At 28.9% G+C, this 20,809-nt stretch overlaps 1 long non-coding RNA gene across 2 annotated transcripts in view; it reads left to right on the top strand.

Moving 5' to 3' along the window:
- The window catches only part of LOC142327604 (uncharacterized), a 571,970-nt gene that overhangs the window by 405,509 nt on the left and 145,652 nt on the right, over positions 1-20,809 (top strand). Inside the window, exon 3 of one of the 2 annotated variants that reach the window (XR_012757027.1) lies at positions 20,574-20,680. The exons of the other annotated variant lie outside the window; for it this stretch is intronic. This is a non-coding gene — a long non-coding RNA (uncharacterized LOC142327604). Of the gene's footprint in view, positions 1-20,573; positions 20,681-20,809 lie in introns of those variants that run through there. 2 annotated transcript variants of the gene reach the window in all.

Below are 20,809 nucleotides of genomic sequence, written 5' to 3'. Positions count from 1 at the left end.
ACGCGCACGCGCACACATACACGTTGTCTTTTCTTTTCCAGGCTCTAATGAAACATAAAAGTAGTAGTTTGAAATTCTTTACACATAAAATAAAGTTGTTTAATAAATCATTGTTACTGAAAATTACTCTTTTTCAAGTATAAAATCGTCGTATAAGTGAAATAATTAAATTAACTAGACCTATCCAAATTTTTTCTGTTTAATATATGACAAAATACAGTTTTATTAATTAAATAGTTCAATAAAATCAATACGAGTATCAAGTGATCTCTAAATCCAAAAAATATTTTACACATTTTCCCAAATGATTATTCTGACTATATAAATTAATGTTTACAATTTATAATTAAATATTTAAAATTTAAAAATTAAATTATAATTTTATAACTTTAATTATACTTACGTGTCTGTATAGGACTGTAGCTCATTTACATGTCACACATATCATTCTCATCTCAGTGGGCCGTAGGAGTGTTGCTCGTTGCTCACTAGTTGATTGGGGTATGCCTAATGTACGTACATATTAAGAAATACGAAAAAATGTTATATTTACAATTTTTATTTATCTATATTAAATAACCAGCTGTTATAGCGATTTAAAATTTCGTGAATCCTTGGTAGTAAGAGAAAAGTCAATAAAGCTTAAAGTTATGAATAAGAAGTCAAAATTTTGCTGGAAAAAATAAATATTTGGTTGTGGTTATAACATTCATTTTATTATCTTCAAGATTATAATGATATCCTTCAAAAACATTTAGATCTATCTCTTATGTGAAGGAATACAATAGAAGTTTGTGTGTAACAGTTCACATAGTTTTTGTTCCGTAAAGAAGTATTAAAATTATAATTTGTTTTAAATTAGTTTTTATTTATTCAAATTTTAGCTACAAAGAGAATTTTTTTGCTTCAATTATTACGTTTTAATTATATTAAAAGCTAATTAACTGTATATACATTTAAAGAATCAATTTAATATGATTTTCAAAAGTTTACTAGTATTTTTATATATATATATATATATAGACACACACACACACACACACACACACACACACACACACACACACACACACACACACACAGTGTTTCATTTTAATCACCCCTGGCGATTTTCTCGTAAACTAGCACAATACAAAAAAAAATGGTATAAATAAAACTTACTCAGATAGGAGAGAGACACCTCATGTTGGCCTCTTATCTGGCCTTTAGCTCAACCTTTACCTTATTTCAAGGTTATCACGTTTTTTTTTCAAACGGAACGACCTAATTCATTCTTATGCTGTTTCCCATAGTTTGGGAAGCGGCCTGGAAGATAAACATTCCAGTAATATTGTATGACCTTCATTTAAAATAATAACGTGTTACTCGTATAACACTACCACCGTATAATACTAGCACACATATAATACTACCTCTGATGATTTGTCGTATGACCTTCAAAAAAGGTCTAAGATCATATGTGTGCTTTCATTGGTGGGGTCAAAAATAGGTAACTCCATTTGATATACTCGTGTTAATCTTGAAATAAGGTAAAGCTCAAGGTCAAATTCAAGATCACCATGAGGTGTCCCCCTCCAATCTGAGTAACTTTTGTTTAGTTCATTTGTTTGTATTGTGCGTAGTTTACGATAAAATCGTCTGAGGTGATTGAAATGAAACGCTATATATAGTATTCTTTTTCCGAAAAAGAACGAAAAATGTGTATATTTATTTTTATTCTTTTCAATTAGTTTTGCTCATTTTTTATACGTTTTTATTAATTAATACAAGCATAATGATAAATTTAATGGTGATTTTAAATTCCGAACATTATAAAGGATGGAATTTGGTAAATTTTAATATTTAAATCAATAAAAAAATCACAAGCAAACAACACACGCACTTATGTTTAGACGTATTATAGTTTACTTTTTTCAGTGTATATCTATGTTTCCCGAATAATAGAGAATTCATAGTAAAATAGCAGTACTGCAAAATTTAAGAAAAATGTAAAAAATTATATTTTGAATAATCGTTACTTATCAAATACAGCATAATTTTTTAGCTCAATATTGCATTGTAGTTGCTTAATTTGACCTATAAATTCGATGAAATAGTGAAAACATCAACACCAAATGGAGAGCTGAACATTCAAATCCTTTCCATAATTTACCAGTTCTATACATTTTTAAAGGACTGTAAAATTAAAGTCCGCTATAAGTTTTTTTTTATTTCGGAAGCAAATTTTGAAAAATTATTATTATACCATTCTTTTAATAATGGAATATATTGGGCATTATTTTAAAGTTAGCTCTCAAACAATGATAGTTTTATTTGGAAAATTTTAATCAAATTGTAAGCATCAGTACTTAAATTATACTTACACTGCAACTCCATATTTAACTAATTCAATTTTTTTGCAATCTCTACCGAAAAACATAAGCCTTACAACCAGTCTTCATTTCATTTTCAGAAGGCACATTCTCCTCGTTCATAAAATTTCAGTTTCTTTACGTAACTCAAAAATATTTTTAAACATTTTCCGCGACTCAGCCATCTAAAATTGATAAAATAAACGATGTTGCCAGAATCTAATTCAGGTAGGTATGCCTTAAATTGGCGATGTTAAAGAACGCGAGAACGGATATAGTTTACTGTTTTTATAACATGAATGACTGGCTCATGAATAACATTTGATTCCATAAATTTTGTTGGTGTACCAAAGATTGTATCACTCATAAATCATTGGTTTTTTATTTTTGCCTCCAACTTATTGATAATTAACTTCACAGACTCTTTATTTTTTCCAATCATCGCCAATGCTCCATTTTAATAATTTCAAAAAAAGCTACTTACTGTAATAGGTACCGTGATTCGACTTCCGGAAAATTTCGTCATATCTTCGCGTTTCACATCCCCCAGATCCCAAAACTACCGTCAGCTCAAAAGTTTATATATATATATTTCACTTTCATGTGGAATATATGAAATATATTCCACATAAATAAATAACTGCCGTAATTTTGCGCTAATCACTTTTAAATTGTTCCTTAAAAATAACACGTCCCTAAATCTCAGTCGAGTTCGTTAACGGCCAAAATCGGATCATGGGGGTGGAAATGAGGGGGCATTTACGAAAATATAAAATATCGCTATAACTTTCTGATTATGTGAAATATCGAATTCGTTTAAAGTTCCTACTATTTTTTGGGTAAGAGCCTAAAACTTATCTATGTAAAGTTTTTTGATATCACCAACCATTGGCCCAGGGGATGAAAAAATGTAGTTTCGAAGACAAAAAAAAATCATACTTCCCTTAATAATTACAGCATCGAGTCGGTTTAAAGTGGTCGTTAGTCCTCTAAACATTACCTAAAACTTTTGTCTGAAACAATTTTTGATATGCCCAACTCTTACTGCAAGGGATGACCAAACTATTGGTGGAATTGTAAGAAGACGGGGCATGTCATATACTAAACATGTGAAATATTTTTCACTTGCAACAATTGTCGTATTGAATAAATTTGAAGTTTTTCTTAACTTTAAGGTGAAAATCTTTTTTATCTTCTACTTCGCACCGGTGAACTCTACCTCCGCCTACCGGCGTGCTGAAAGGAATTTTTTTAATCCAGAAAGCATTTCTAAATGAAAGCAATTATCTGATCAATATTTTTTTATGCCATAGAAAAACTTTTGTAGTACTTTTCAAGGTAACGAAATTTAAAATTTTTTACCTCACCTTGATACGTATCTTGTTTAAATACTACTGTTATAATTCACTGTACGCCTAGACTATAGTATAGAGTTACACTACACTGAACAGACTACTGTACACGTCGACACGAATCGGAGAGTAATAAAAGATGAGACTTACAACCCGTCGAAGCTGAGTAGTTATAAAAATTAAATGTTGCGACCCGTGGCGGCGTTGCAAGCGAGCTGAGGTGTTATTGTGCGCGAGAAACATAACCTAGCAGAATCTATGCATTTCGTATTTTTCATGTAATTGTAGGGAATATTAATTATGTTAATTACTTAATGCAATTTAAATACATTCTGAAATACCCGTTACTAAAAAAATGCATAACTAGTCATAGATGACCGCTAATTACAGGTTGGTCAGTCCTGAACTAGATAATATTTATGTGTTAACATAAACATTTTCCTGTTTATGGTTATGACGATATATCATCTAATTTTGTGATTTATTGTATGACTATGATAATTAGGATTATTATTACAAAGTTGTATGCTTGTTTAAATAATTAACAATAATATTTGCTAAAATAATAATAATAATCTGTTAATCTGCATGTTTGTTATTAAAGTTTGTATAAGAAAACACAATAATTGCCCGACTGAGTTAGATGTTTCTTTAACTGACTTTCTTATTAAAATTTGATAACTGCTTGTTGGTGTAAAATTGTTCCAGATTACTTGGTTATTTTGTAAGCAGTAGTATAAACTGAAAGCTACTATTATTTTACACCTCATTTCATATGTAGTAAAATTTTTATTCGTTAAATAAATTAAGCCCAGTTAGAGATATCCATCTAGTTGAACGTCTGTGAATTTAAAAATGAAACATTTATTTTAATTTGGTTCTTGATATATCACCTCTTAAATAGATAATTTTATTACACCACTATTTTAATAAGTAGCAACTGCTTTACTATTGAATTGATTTTTAATGGTTTTTCCTGTTTGATTTAATTTTTTTGTTCTGATACAGAAATAAAGAAAAACAAAAATTACGGAATTTTTGTATCGATCCGTATCTGTACACTGTATATATAACTTATATCTAACTGTACATATAACTGAAGTGTGTGTGTGTGTCTACGTATTTATATGTATATGCAATAAAATCTCTTATTCGCGAGAGTTAAGGACCTTAAAAATTCCGGGAATATAGAACGGAACTAATACTCATTTAAGGAAGAATGGTTTTGCTCTATGTAAAGTGAAAAAAAAAATCATGCGTACTTACTTAGGGCGATGATATTGATGAAATACAGACGGTAAAATTAATTATAAGACTGGTTTAGTACACTACACAAAATATATTTAACAAAATACAGTATATTTCCTAATATACTCGTAAGCACTTACTGAATTGTTTGATTTAAAAATTCACTACATTACGTACAGCATGTACAGTATTAGGAAACAGTATTACATCGTCAAATCGTACTCGGTAATCGCCTTAAACAGTCAAGAAAACAGCACTACAGTACTGCATACGCTAAAACTAAAATTACTGTAAAGAAAATTTATAAAAGTAACCTACAATATTTCGGACTGCATTTATAAACATTTGTAATCTTTCCTTGTTTCGCTCTTGTTTTTAAATCTGTGTGATGTTCTGTGTATTCTTGCATGTTGTCTTCAATTTTGCTCTTAATGATTAAGCTTCCATTCAAAGAGGGATCAGCATCAATAAAAAACTCGACAAGATCATGGAATAGTTTAATGCCTTTGGTAAGCGTTTTGAGATTTAACTGTTTTCTAGGGTTTGTATCTTCTACCTCTTCACGTTCATACTCTACCTGTGCCATTAAATCTTTTAATATTGTTATTTGTTAATGTCGCTACATAATGTAATGTACGCGAATACGGAAAATGTTAGCCGCGAACATAGAAAAGACATCGCAAAATATTGCACCGCGAATAACGAAATCGAGAATACGGGAAACGCAAATATGGAGATTTCACTGTATATATATTTGTGGTTTATTTAATTTACGAAAGAAAGTTATAAATGAAATCTCGTCATTTTTCAGATACACTAAAAAAATGTATATTAAGTTATATTTATAAAATACTAATCAATTATAATCTACATTGTTTTTTCTGTAATTTGTAAACAACTTGTTAGATACATAAGAAAATATAAATGACTAAATTTAAACGAGAAAAATCTATGATAAGTTATTTTATTCTTGTTTTACTGTAGAGTTTAACTTTCATTTTTGATAAACGGTACTAATTACAAAGTTCATATCTTGATAGATTTGTGAAGTAGATTAAACGAAACAGGGTAAAATTTCGTTTTTTAGAGGATAAACGCTAAAAGCATATTTCTTAAACTCTAATTTAGTATTACTCCCGAATTTACAGAGAAAATGGCAATCAAAACCTCTGTATAATTGAAAAGAAATTTATTTTTCTTATACAACTAGTAAACAAACTTTAACTTAAGGTGTCCTCTAGATTAAGAGCTTTCTTGAAAATTATTATAATAAGTAATAAATCCGTACTTAAATATATGTGCATTAAAATGGTGAATAATTTATTCATCCTGGTCAGTCACATTTTTAATAGTCTTTCTAGATTGTTAAATAACTTGATCAAACGTTAAACCGAATCATCTAATTCCCCGGATTGTATTTGTCGAAACCTACTGTTTTCTGAACAGTTTTATTTACACATGTAATACTTATACTCAAAAAATGTTGTTTTGTGATTGATTTGGAACGGTGTTAATGTGGTTTCGGTAAGTTTAAAATCGTTTGTAGTAATAGCAACATATTTTGTTCGGTTTACTCATCGCTATTAATGAAAAAATGTTAACATAATTTAAATCAATTGTACATAATTTTGATAAAAGACATTTATATATCTTAATTTTTTATTTATTCGTAAATATTGCTAATCTCAAGATAGATTTTGAACTACATATACAAACACGTGCGCCTATACACAACCAGAATCATAAAAACCCGTTATTTTTTGACGTAGATTTACGAATCCAACTAAAGCGGAACTTGCAACTAAATAATACTTTAAATTTTTAGCTATTTGCCTTGTGATAAAAAACTATCCATTTCTAACAAGTTTTCTGAGAAAAAAATCATATTGTTAACATTTTGCAAGTTTAAAAAATTACCCTATTTAATTCCAAAAATTAATCATGTATTTTTTTACTCCTTCCACGAAGTAAAGGAAGTATCGTGACCGCGAAAAATTTCGGTTTTCAGATTTCAACGGAAATATACATGTTGACCATCCCTGAATCCATTTTGACTAGTTTCAGCAAGACGTCTATAAGTATGCATCTTGCGTAACTCAAAAATGATTAGCTGCAGAATGTTGAAATTTTTGATTTAGAAATTTTGTAACATCTAGTTGTGCACCTCCCCTTTTGATTGCAATTGACTGGATCAAAAGTGTCCAAAAAATTTTTATTTTGTACTTTTTCTTTTAACTGCAGTAATAAACCCTCATTGAGAGCGTTTCAACAATATATCATAAGTGGTGCTTATTTTCACTGGTTCCAGAGTTATAGCCAAATGAAATTTTAATTAATGAAATATTTGGTTCTTAGAAATCAGACTTCATCTTTTTTTTTTTTAATTTTTTTTTAATCAAATATATTGATTTATTAATAATTATTAACCACTGATTGTAAAAAAAAACTTTTACAATAAATAATAATTCAATAATAACAATAAAAAAAAAAAACGTATGAAAAATATCACAAGTTATTAATGAAATAAAATTTTATGTACTTTTCATATTAAAAAAATGTGTATATCTAATTTAATAGACATACAAGGAAGTCATGTTTTGTCAATAACAGATTTTTTTTACTGAAAACTGTAAAGCCTATCATCAATTTTAGTAATTTATAATTAGGAGTAGTGTAGATTGATATGCTGATTTTGAACTTAATTTTAAAAATAAAATATTTCAATAAATATTAAAATCATGAAAAATCACTTTATTTCATTTTATATAACTCTTTTGAGATATTGTTTTTGTTCTGATGAGTTAAGACAGATGTAATTAAAACGTGTAAAACTTATTCCGATAGAACATTTAACCTTTTGTAGATATCTTTTTCATTACTTTACTTATTTAGTACGAACAAGATAAGGATACAATCAAGTAATCTTGCTGCCGCAATTTTGTGTAGATTAGATTTATGAACTTAGATTATTTGATAATGTATACAGAAAGCATTACTTTACCTACTTCGAATGTTAAGTTAAAATAAAATCTAATTATCATATTTCTACTGTTTTCCATTGCATGAAACTTTAATTATAGCATTAGGACTTAGATATTTTTACTTACCTGGCATCATAGCTCAATAGCTATGCTGCAAGAAGGCAATTATGGTAATATAATAATGGAGTGTGTGTTTTTAGCATCTCTCGATGTTTAATGACTGAGGGAGCCCCCGCTAAAAAAAAAACTGGGAGTAATGTTCGTGCGTACGTAATTTACATGTGTTGGCGTGTTTGAAACTTAACAATTTGTGACTAGATAAACCGATTTCTATGAAATTTTATACAGGGACTCGCGTATATGGAGAATTTTATAGTGAAAGTTTGAGGTCAGTATCTCCATGTGTGAGGTAGATTTTGTGTAAATTTTTTCAAACGTTTGCAAACATAACCCCACTTTATATTAAGCTCGGTACATCCGTGCATCATACCATTTTTAAAAAAATGTTGGCCCAAAATTTCCCTCTTCCATAAAAATAAAAAAAGCTGAAAACAGTTGTAGGACTTTTCCCGTTACACGGCTAAAGCCGCGTTCCGGATAATTCCTACAACTTCGGATTGTTTCTGGTATTCGGCTTACACACACAACTTAATTTAAAATATTTATCATTTTATTTAAATATAGTATGTTTTCGTTCATTTAATTCAATTATTGTGACTAAAGCGCGCGCGTATACCGTATATAAACCGCGTGGATGTGGCAGTACTAGCGACACTAACTAAACTAATGTAATTTCGCAACTTACATAGAACAAATTTCGCTTGTACGGTCGGCAGACTAATGTAGCCACGAGGCTTAACGCACTAAGTACCGAGTCAATCGGGAGATCGAGTTCGAGAGCCAGCCGGACCGAGTTACTTTCTTTCACTCTAAATATTATTCATTTATTTAATTCCTGTGATGTCATAACATAGCAGACGACTACAACAGCATTTTCTGGGGGTCGAGGTGCGACTTTCCAAAAATGATTTTTTGCAAACATTGTTATTTTTTAATGGTTAACAAATATTCCTCAGAAAAATATGACCTTAATTAGGCGAAATCTCGAGATACTGAGAATGACCTTGCTCTACAGCCTTACTCCGTTGACCTTTTTAAGTTGAAAATTTATTGGCATCAATGCCACATATATAGAAGTTATCTGACCAAGTTTTATCAAAATCAGTCCAATAGTTCTGGAGATATAAGATGATTTAGAGGTCAACACCGAAAACACACGTACATACGAATATAACATCCGAAATATTTCTTTTTTTTTTTAGTTTCTTTGGTGTCAAAACATCAAATCCGGTGAAAACCGCATATGCTCAAATTGGACCGATTACAATGCTTTCCCTTCTGGAGCTGTAGCTCTGCTATAGCATTATCTAGATGAGAAAGTAAAAAGCTATCTTTTTATTTATTGCATATTTTTTAACCGATTTTTTTTTTTGTTTCCTAGGTATAGCGGTATTGCAAATGATGCAAAAAAAATACTTTGAGGGCAATACTGGGGGTGAAGGAGCCGATCAAAGTTTAAAAATATAATTTTAATTAAACAAGTTTTTTTGGTTTATTTTTATGTATTATTACATAACTTTTCCACTGAATAAAAATAAATAACCAATGCCAGGAAAATATTACAACTTAGATGTCAGCTTTTTATTTGTCAAAAACAGAAGAATACTGTTATAGGTTAATCGTTCAGCAATTTTATTCTTCCTTGTCATATATAAATTGGAACGGAATAAATATACATTTTTGTGTTAAGTATGTACGTCATTTGATTTTCACTTAAATATTTCACATAGAGTTATGAGTTTAAATCTCTTTTAACTGCACCAGTATACATTTTACACACTAATCGCAGTGAAATGGGATTGGTGCATTTGTCATTTGTATTATTATTTCGTGTATATACATAGGTATATAGGTGTATGTATATGTAACGTTTCGTACGTTCCTTTCGGAAGTCAAGGATAAAGAATTGCTTTTTTGTATTTTCAAACAGAGAATTTCTTCGTAATTTTATTCCCGTTATAACTCTAGCCCTGTAGGTTTTGCAATGTGACGATAAACTTTCTATCAGTTTGAAAATTATTTTTATTTCATTCATATCTCTATAAAAATTGACTTACTCTATAAGAAAGAACATGGAATTGACTTTTTCATTTTCGTTACTTGCGGAAATAATAAATAAAATAACTATTTCATACCCATGAATAAATCTGTGTAAGCTAATTACAGAATAGTAGATCATTTATCATTTTATTATTAAAATCAATTTAGTAGTACTAAATCATTTTATTATTTATGCTAAATAAATGTAAAAAAATCTTCAAGAAGGGAAACCGAGCTTCGTAATTACTTCAAATAAAAGAGTTCCAGGTGCTTTTGCGATTTCAATAGTGTAAAATACTATTCTAATTAAAGCTAAGCTTATTACTTAAATGTTCATAAAATAGGTTATATCGTCCAAGAATATTTCAGAACAAACAACAAAACTAAAAAAAAACCATATCGGCTAATATTTAAATAAAAAACGTAATTAAAACAAATATTATTGCATTATTTTTATTAATAATAATATGAAACTTAATCATTTTTAGCACTTATTTACAGTCGTAACATTATTTATATACACAATAAATAATTTTCGTTCAGTAACTTAAAAATGAAAATTCAAGTTATTCATTTTAAAATCAAAATAACTAATCATCACATTATCGAATATTTTCAATCAATCAAAACACATCAGATTAACCAGAATAAACACCAATTCCACTAATCGTAATAGGTAATTAAGTTGGTAAATCGTAGTAAAATTACTGCAATGTTGACACCACATCCGATCCAATCAAAAGACTATGTTTTCATATTGCTCGTATTAACAAAAAAGTACACATAAAACGTTTACAAAACGGCAACTTTTCGTCGGAATAAAGATTATTTTTACCTTTACTAAAAATAATCTTTATTACGGTGAAAACTTTCCGTTTATTTTATTTTTACCTTTACTAGAGAGAGCCGGCCACCGTAGCGCGCGCGAGTGGTAGCATCTCGGCCTTTCATCCGGAGGTCCCGGGTTTGAATCCCACTCAGGCATGGTATTTTCACCCACACTACAAAATCATTCATCTCATCCTCTGAAGCAATACTTAACGGTGGTCTCGGAGGTTAAAAATATCTTTACTAGCGAGAGTAGTTTGTCGATAAAAATAAATAATTTTTTAAAATTCTATTACGCTTACAAATCAAGAGTTCAAAATCAATTCTATCACGTTTCAGTCAGTATGACGTAAATTTAAATCATGAAATGAGGTAGCTATAAATTTATATTATTTTTAAGCGCAAAACAGCAATAGCTGGTTACATAACTGGTGTAAAGTTAACTTGATTTTTGTTTTATTGTTTAAATTTTGTATATTTTTATAATTATATTTTGGGTAATTTTATCGAATACCGGCGTCGCCACTTGTTCCTTTCAAATCAGTGGCTTTTTTGAACAAATCTCTTTATTCATTTTTAATTTACTTGCTAATGTATTATTTCAATTTAAAAATCACGAAAAATGTACTTATTACTGCTATACGGGGACTTCCAAGGCTACATCTTCCTTACTACATCTAATATTTTCTGGAACGGGTTCACGTCCTCTATCGTAGGACGTCAAATGAATTTTGTGAAGTAGGATTCCACTTGGTGCCTGAAAATTCCCCCGTGTTTTTTATTCCACCGTTTCAGCAACCCCCATAAGCGTTCAATGGTTTAAGTATGAGCGCAGCTGTTAGGATCAACGAATGGTATCGATCATTAATAGTATACAGACGGGAACTCTTCCGTTTCAAGTTTCTCTTTTCTTTTGGCCCGCACACCAGGATTACAATATTCTCCCGTCATTGACGTTGTCATTTATAGAATTCACCGATCTGTCAGCAAATTTCACAACGAAACACTCATAACTTTCACGAAAAATACCGTCGAAAACCCAGGAACCAGCATTATTTTTGTGCTTCAAGCGTCTCATCGTTTTCAATGGCCATACCATTTCTCCCAATTTTACCTTTCCAGTACTGTTCTATAATCAACACTTATTCTCTAATGAAATTATTTCAGTCGATTACTCTATTTGGACCCATAACCGATTTATGGTGACACCAAGCAACACTTGATAGTTCGAACGCCCAATTATATAGAAAACGAATGACGGTCAGGAAGCTGAGGTTTGAATTTTTCATTCTCATACCGACGCACATATTGATTTTTGACCGACAACTGTTGCAACGCTATTCAATACTGTTGGTTTTTTAAAGAAACCTAGCGTATCCACTCTGACATTACTGGTTCACTGTAAAATGCACGCAGTTGAAGGTACTCAGTGCATCGAGTTCTTTAGTCGGCAGATTTCAAACATTCATGTTAAAAGTCGATAGCTAAATTAAAATACTTTCTCAATAAACTCACATAACCAAGTGTGGAAATCGGAGATTAATTTACGTCATTGTGATAAAATCTTACTCTAATCTTGTCCTTTTCGTTCGAAGCGTTTAATCCAAATAGTATTTACATATTGCTAAACAGAAAAAAATTGAGAATTTAAACAAATAATCAGTGTCGTTGGTATTCGATAAATGTGCCTTATTTTGATTCCCATAATATTTAGTTAACTGTATAATAGGAATCTCTTTAATGACGTATTTACATGAAATCTAAAGTTTTTAAAATACTTCATTTCACACTGTTTGAAAATATTTTCAAACAGTAACAATGAATTTAGCTAGACAATACTTGTTATATAATTATATAATCATGAGTTTATATAATTGTGAAATAAAATATTATTCAGTCTTTCCTATTTTATCAAAAGGAGGGTACAATGCAAGCATATTCCTGTTACTTGAAGAGATTCAATAACGGTACGGTACGGTGATTAGAGCTTTTTATAGCAATAGTTACACTGTTAAGCAAGCTTGCAAAATAATTTATTAATTTACTGAATAGATAAGTAAATACGTTATATTTCACTCTGCTCTTTGGCTTGCGAACTAATGAGGGCACGTGTGACAATAAAGGACGTTTATTGGTATGTATTTTTACACCAGGTATATTTACGCATTTTATTATAAATTTATTATAAACTTATGTAACAGAATCAATATTGATTCTGTTACATGGTTAATACGTGGGACTACCTTGTTTTTTGAGCGCATGACAGTAAGCATACTTTGGATGGCGAAATCCAAAGAGGTGTGCTAAAATATGTAAGAAAATTTTACAAATTTTCAAAAAAGTTACAACAAACATTTATTGTCCTCAGCTCGTCCCTAGCGGTTGAAAGACACTCCCTCGTTTGTACATTTTTTCGATAGGAGTATATTTTCAAAAATAAAAATGAAAGACTTTTCTAACCCAGTAACTAAATTTGAATTAAAAATGCATGAGTTTTGATCGTAAAATATACTCAAAAAGACAATTTCGTACTATAATTCATGTTTAAAAGTATAACCAAATCAATTAAAAAATAAATTTCATTCACAAAAGCAAAATATTGTACCAAAAACCGAACGAAATATTGCCAAACCACAATTAGCAATACTTTTGTTTCTTTTTCTGTTTAGCCTCCGAAACCACCGTAAGAGGATATATGTATGAATGCAAATGAAGTGTAGTCTTGTACAATCACAGGTCGACCATTCCTGAGATGTATGGTTAATTGAAATCCAACCACCAAAGAATATCGGTATTCACAATCTAGTATTCAAATCTGTATAAGAGTATACGTAAGACAATATACCTTTACTAGAATTTGAACCTTAGACCTTTCGACATCGAAATCAGCTGATATACGATGACGAGTTTACCACTAGACCAACCCGGTTGGTTCACAATTATCAATACTAACCATGATAAACTGAAACTAATAAACAATAACAAACTACAATATACATTCATCCTAGTGCATTACAGATTCAGGCAACATGCGTCTTAAATGACAATATACGTTCATCCTTGTGTATTCCTGTTATAGGCAACATGAAACTCTACCAAAGAATCCAGTCGTTGACTAATCTAATCTAATAATAATCTAATCATAATATACCGATTTCTAACCAATCAGGACACCGTATTTACTTAGCAAATCAGAAAACTGATTTATTTTACCCATCGCAAAACCCCACATTAACATCAATTTAAACCAATCTCAGTACATTTTTCGTACGATGCAGTACATTTTCATAGTCCTGAAAGTGGCATCATCATATCCCTACCAATTGTCATTTTTTATCAGTCACAAGCATGTACCTATTCGGCATGTCACCATTTTTCGTCTAACCACAGTACGAGTTTTCCATATCCCTTAGTAAAAAAAAAAAAATGATTCCAATTCTAAAAATAATATTTTCTACATATTACTGTGCTCATAATTCAACATTTTAAAACACTATTCCAATTTATTTATTTGATAATACTTTCATTTAAAATATAAAATCTATGTTTTGTATATTACAAGCAATAAGATGATAATTTAGAGGTTTTAAATTAACGTTTCAATGGTTTTATTGCTGTTCAGGACTTACCAGTTGTTCTATGAAAAGCAGTTTCTTTTAATTATGTCGGAGTTTTCATTTTAATTCCTATTTTTTGTTTGTAGCTCATAGAATTCCCTTTAAAATTAATGTTTATGTACTGCAATGTACAGTAGACGCATTTATTACCAAATAATCAAAATTATACCCTTTTTTGTTTTACGAACTTCGGAAACCTACTTCCATTTATATTTTTAAATTATGGTTGCTTACTTGAAAGAAAAAATCATTGTTATCGTTGATCACAAATAAAACAACTTATCGTTTGCAGATATTTTCGCTTTAATATCCTTTTACATTTTCTTTTAACAATTGTAATCAATATTTAACATTGCACCACACTACAGAGAAGAATCTTGTACATTGTTACAATTTATTACAACTCTGTAAATGCTATATAATAAAAATTAATTGTTTTGGTTATTAATACACGTTCAATAAAAGCGACGCTTTCTATAAAATTCATCTGAAAACTTTTTGTTTCTTCTGAAAATTTTTTCTATAAAATAATTCACAAAGTAAGGGATCAGTTCAAGTGCTTTTTTCTTTTTTTTTTTTTTTTTGAGTAAAAGAAAAGGTACAGGTGGGAACATTTAGTTTGTCCAACTTTATATTTTACATTGAAATAATAACAGTGATGAAATCATATTTATCTCATATTTAAAAGTGAATACTCAGAAGTATGCTTAGCAAATTAATTTATTAACTATTCATTGATGAATGTTTTTACAATAAAACAAACTACAAAAAGCTGTTACAAAAGAAAAAATCAGTAAGTCTGCAGATACAGGAAAAGTAGCTATGAAAAAATAAAAAATCCACGATATTTAAAACATTTTCTTTTATTGAATATCGATGTGAAAAATTTCGTCAAGTTTTTATTGTAGCAATTTTTATTGAATGTGGATGTATATCTGTTTATTAATGAAATATATTATATATTATTAATGAGTTATTAATGAAATAAAATGTTATACTTTTAAAAATGTGTATATTTAATAGGCGTTCAAGGAAGTTATGTGGTGTCCACATCAGATTTTTTAAATACGTTTTGTATATAAATTTGTAGCGTTTTTCCTTTATAACATTTATTTAATTTATATAGAAGTTTATAAATAATTAATTATTTTATTCAGGATTGTACAAAATTATACATTACATACATCTTGTCAAGGATATGTAGCTGTGGTTCTAAAGAGGCTGCTTTTGAAATATATTTAATATATCATGAAAAGCTATAGAAAAATCTTGATCGAAGAGGTATTAAAAAATAAAAAAAACTAATTAGAACCAGAAGTGATTACAATTAATACTATTACATAAACATACTCTAAATTTTTTTATTCTCCAAGATATCCTGAGACAACTGCATTTTAATCTGGATAAATAATTATTTCTGGTAAACAATGCTGGGCCGTCAACAATTCGATACCATTTGTTTTCCTTTTAAAGATATCATATTTTTTTCATACCCATATCTTCATATTTATTGACGTGAATTATTTTAAATGTTTATTAACCTCTGATCAACATCTGCTTAAACATGGTTTATTATTTGCTCTGAAATGTCTGTTATATTATCTTGCTTTTCGCTGAACTGATTTTCATTACAATTTTTTTTAATTTCTTAATTCTAGATGCCCACGTCTGATTGAATTATTTTTTTTTTTACTTTCTCCACTCTCCTCTGATATAATAATCTTCCCATTATATAATATGCTAGATGGTGCATCTAATATGCACCATATCTTATACCTTTACATAATTATTTTATTCTTGTAGTTCACAGCAATTATATACATTATGGCTAATAAGATAATTCCCCATCTTAAATCAAAAATAATATGAAATCAGTTAATTTGTCCAACTTTTGAGTTTACATCTAAATAATAGTGATTAAATCAATATAAAATATATTATTAAAAAAAATCCTTTTCGGCATGCCGGAAGGCGGAGGTAGATTTCATCGGTGCTAAGTACGGGATAAAAATGATTTTAACCTTAAAGTTAAGAAAAACTTCAAATTTACTCAATACGACAATAATAGTTGCATGCAAAAAATTTTTCACATGTTTTTAGCATACGACAAGTCCCATCTTCTTACAATTTCAATTTGGTTATTCATTTCATTTTGGCATTTAATTGTGGTTATTCCTTGCCGTAAGGGTTGATCGTATCAAAAATTGTTTCAAAGGTATTAGGTAATGTTTAGAAGACTAACGACCACTTTAAACCGATTCGATACTGTGCTTATTAAGGGAGGTATTAAGGGATTTTTTTGTCTTCGAAATCCCATTTTTTCCACCTCCTGGGCCAGTGGTTTGTGATATCAAAACACTTTACTCAGATAAATTTTAGGCTGTTATCCAAAGAATAGTAGGAACTTTAAACTTTCTTATGAAATCTACCTAATATATTATTTACATTTTTGAAAATGTTAATAAAAATATTACCTACACATTAAAAAAATAATTCAAATTTGTTTAATTATTAGTCAAATAATTAAAACATTATCAAATTATTTTCTTTCTTTGAAGCAGAAAATTTTTAAGTTAATTTTTAATAAATGACTGCTTCTGAAAAACTTTTAGGTAGTTAGGTTATTTAATAGAAATAAAAGTAGGGGCAGCATTAAATTTGTCTTTTAAGCCTGTGTTTTATGCTATGTAGTTCCAAATTATTTTTGTTATTTATTCATAAATTTAGTTATGTAGGCTTACTCATTCTGTTGTTTTATTTTATAGACATTTTGATAAAAAAAAGTTGAAGGTTGTTCCTTTTTGGAAGGAAAAGTTACCGACTTTTTTTTGTATTCAGAGTTCATTTCCCTTTAGAGTTCATAACAGAGTTCATTTCCCTTTAAAATGAAAAAATCTTTCGAATCATGAGTAGTTTTTCAAATAAAAGTAATATTTAGACAAGAAGATATGCTGGCGATATTCTTTGTTATTAATCAAATTAATCTTACTTTCAGTCGATGATCATCCCAGACATTACCAACTGTGAAAGAGAGTAAGAATTTTAGAAGTATATATTTAAATTGTTTTTTTTAATCCTTTAAGTGATTTTACGTACTTCTCTATAATTCTTTTTATTTTATCATCATTCGCCTTGAAGCAGATTCCTTGCACTACGTCTGCTTCTATTCTCTTCTATTTTCTGTTAAACTTTAAAGATCCTGATTGCTCCCATTTATTTTTAAATAGGTAACTTTTCATAGTTGTATATTTTTTTAGTATTTTCCATTTAATATAGTAAATGTAAAAAATCTAAAAAAAAATTTGTAAGATGATTTTGGAGGAGGGAAGAGTAAAAAAATAAAGCCAACCGGGGTTGGTCTAGTGGTGAACTTGTCATCGCAAATCAGCCATTTTCGAAATCGAGAGTTCTAAGGTTGAAATGCTAGTAAAGGCAGTTACTTTTATACGGATTTGAATACTAGATCGTGGATACCGGTGTTCTTTTTTGGTTGGGTTTCAATTAATCACACGCATCTCAGGGATGGTCGAACTGAGACTGGATAAGACTACACACTTTATTTACATTCATACTTATCAACCTCCTTCATCCTCTGAAATAATACCTTACGGTGACTCCGGAGACTAGACAGAAAAAGAAGGAGAAAGAGCATAAAAAACAAAAAAATAGCGATTTTTTTTATTTATTTAAACACATTATGTTCATTTTATAATAAAACTTCTTCATAATTTTCCAAAAGAAAAGAGATTTGACGTAACTTTTTTGGCGTATAATTTTTTTACCAGCATGTAAAAATATGTAGCCAGTGCCAAGAAAGTATTACAACTTAGTTATCAGCTTCTTTTTTTATGATTAGTAGTTTAAATGGACTAAAAAAAAAATAAATAATATCATGCTGTAATAAAGAATTTTAATTTTTTTCAGTACGGAAGTGATTTAAATTTGAGCTCTATTTTAAATTATATATGTTACATATATTATCTAATATATGTTCTAGTTAAATTTAACAATATCATTGTCAGTTTTAAAAAACTTATTACTGCGGATTCTCTTTTATTCTTACGGAAGTTTTTATGCTTCAAAGAGAATTGTATTTAAAAGCTTAAAATACCGTTAACATATTGCATTAACACCAATAATTTATAAGAGTACGTATAACTTTGTTTAGGTATAGCAATTACAATTATATCAGATTATAAATCATACACCTATCATTTCAGTTTAATCAGTATTTTTTTTTTTTTTTATTCTATTATTACTGTATTATATCGCTTATGTAAACAGTAAGCCTAAATATATACGACAAAAGTTAAACAAAATACCTTTGTAACAATAAAATTAAACGTGTAATAAACCCCTCCCCACGGCTTTTTCTTCACCTTCCTTCAGCACTAACGTTTTCACAAAAATTTATAGCTATAATCACAAGAAGCTGTCCTGAACCCTTAATTTAAAACTGATTTATGGCTGTTGCAGTGAATGTGCTTTTATTATTAATTATGTAAGGTAGTATTACAACGCTGTATATGAAACATGCGAGCAATACCAAGCTACCGAGGAAATTGTTTTTATAACCTAGTTTATTTATATAATTTTCTTTTTGTTTTTACATTTAATTTTAAGGTTTTTTAATTTATTAATAAATTTTTGTTTTACCTTTCATTTTTTTTATGTACAAAATATTGAATTGTTTAATTTTTTTACCTTTTTTTTCTCTTTTGTTTCTTTTATTCTTTACCCGACTGAGAAATTATTGTTTATTATTCCTTTCTAAAATATTTATAAATCATAAACAGATTTATTGGAAATAATATAAATCATCACTTAATATAATATATTTAAAGATTTATTTCATTATTATTTATTGCATTTATAAATCACGTTCATTCATTTACACATACTGCCACCAATAATAATTCACGTAAAGTTATAATAAATCATTTGACGCGGATCTGATACCTTTTGTTTTCTGCATAATTTTAATAAATGAATAAAGCATTTTATTATCAAAATATCTAAAAAAAGAAACAATAATGTAAAAAAAAAAGATAATATCTAATATTTTAATGAATGTTAATATTAAATTATATATGTTTAACACAGGAATATTAAATAAGTGTAAATCAAAAACTTGTGATTCTTGGAATTTGTACTTTTTTTAATTTACTTTCTTTGAAGCTCTATTTTGGCAATCATTAAATACATTTTTTTTAACAAAACATAAAAAGCCAGTAAAGTTATGGATGAATTTTTCGTTTATTAATAATAAAAATTAAATAGTTAGAACCGAAACACCAAAAAAAAAAATATTTTTTTAGAGGTGGAGAATAAATTTTATTAAGAAAGATTTTCTAAAGCTATTCATATGTAGGTAAACTTAAAAAATTTCAAAAAACCTTTCTTTATTATAGGTCCGGGATCTATGTCGGCCTCCGAGGCGTGAGTGGTAGAGTCTCGGCCTACCGGGTTCGAATCCCGCTCAGTCATTGCATTTTCACAGACGCTACAAATCATTCATCTCGTCCTCTGAAGCAATACCTAACGGTGGTCCCGGAGGTTAAACAAACAAAAAAAAAGGTTAGACATTTCTTGATAGTTCTATACGTGAAGTGTAAACTTCAAAATATTTCTTAAAAATATAAAAACCGAAGGAAGCTAGAGAATAAGGACAAAAACCATACATTTCATTATTAAGAGGTGAGGTTGATTTTAGGGAAAAAATATTTTGTGGTTATTTATAAATGCAATGTAGGTAACAAATATGCCGAAATAGATTTTTTTCTAAAGTGCCTCTGAAAAAAATCAAAAATTTTTTTTTCGCAATATCCCTTTACCCAGTAAAGAATTTTGAAAAAAAAACACAGTTAGATCAATTTCACAACTACAGAGTGTTAAGGGACGTGTTCTGCGAACTTCAGGTACTGATTTAGGACACCAAAATGAACAAAAAAACTCATATCGACATAAGTACTATTTTGCTTTGTTTTCCTTTTGAACGCCATTTTGTGATTTTAAACAAAAAAAAATTTTTTTCAGGAACGGATAAACCTACTTTAATTAAATTTGGCAGATCTATGACTAGCGTCTTATTCTACAAAACGAAGATTTTTGAAAACGTCACCTTTAAAAATTTCAAGATGGAGGAAATCTTAATTTATTAATCTTAAATATGTTTTTAATTATTTGTTTGATAAAATTTTTACGTATTAAAAGATTTATTAAGCATTTTATTTTGAAAAATATGACACCTCTTTTTTTTAAATTCGTTAATA

The sequence above is a fragment of the Lycorma delicatula genome, chromosome 7, assembly GCF_047948215.1.
Source record: "Lycorma delicatula isolate Av1 chromosome 7, ASM4794821v1, whole genome shotgun sequence".
NCBI lineage: Eukaryota > Metazoa > Arthropoda > Insecta > Hemiptera > Fulgoridae > Lycorma > Lycorma delicatula.
The sequence above is the reverse complement of the archived record's forward strand: the minus strand, read 5'-3'. Positions and strand labels throughout refer to the sequence as shown.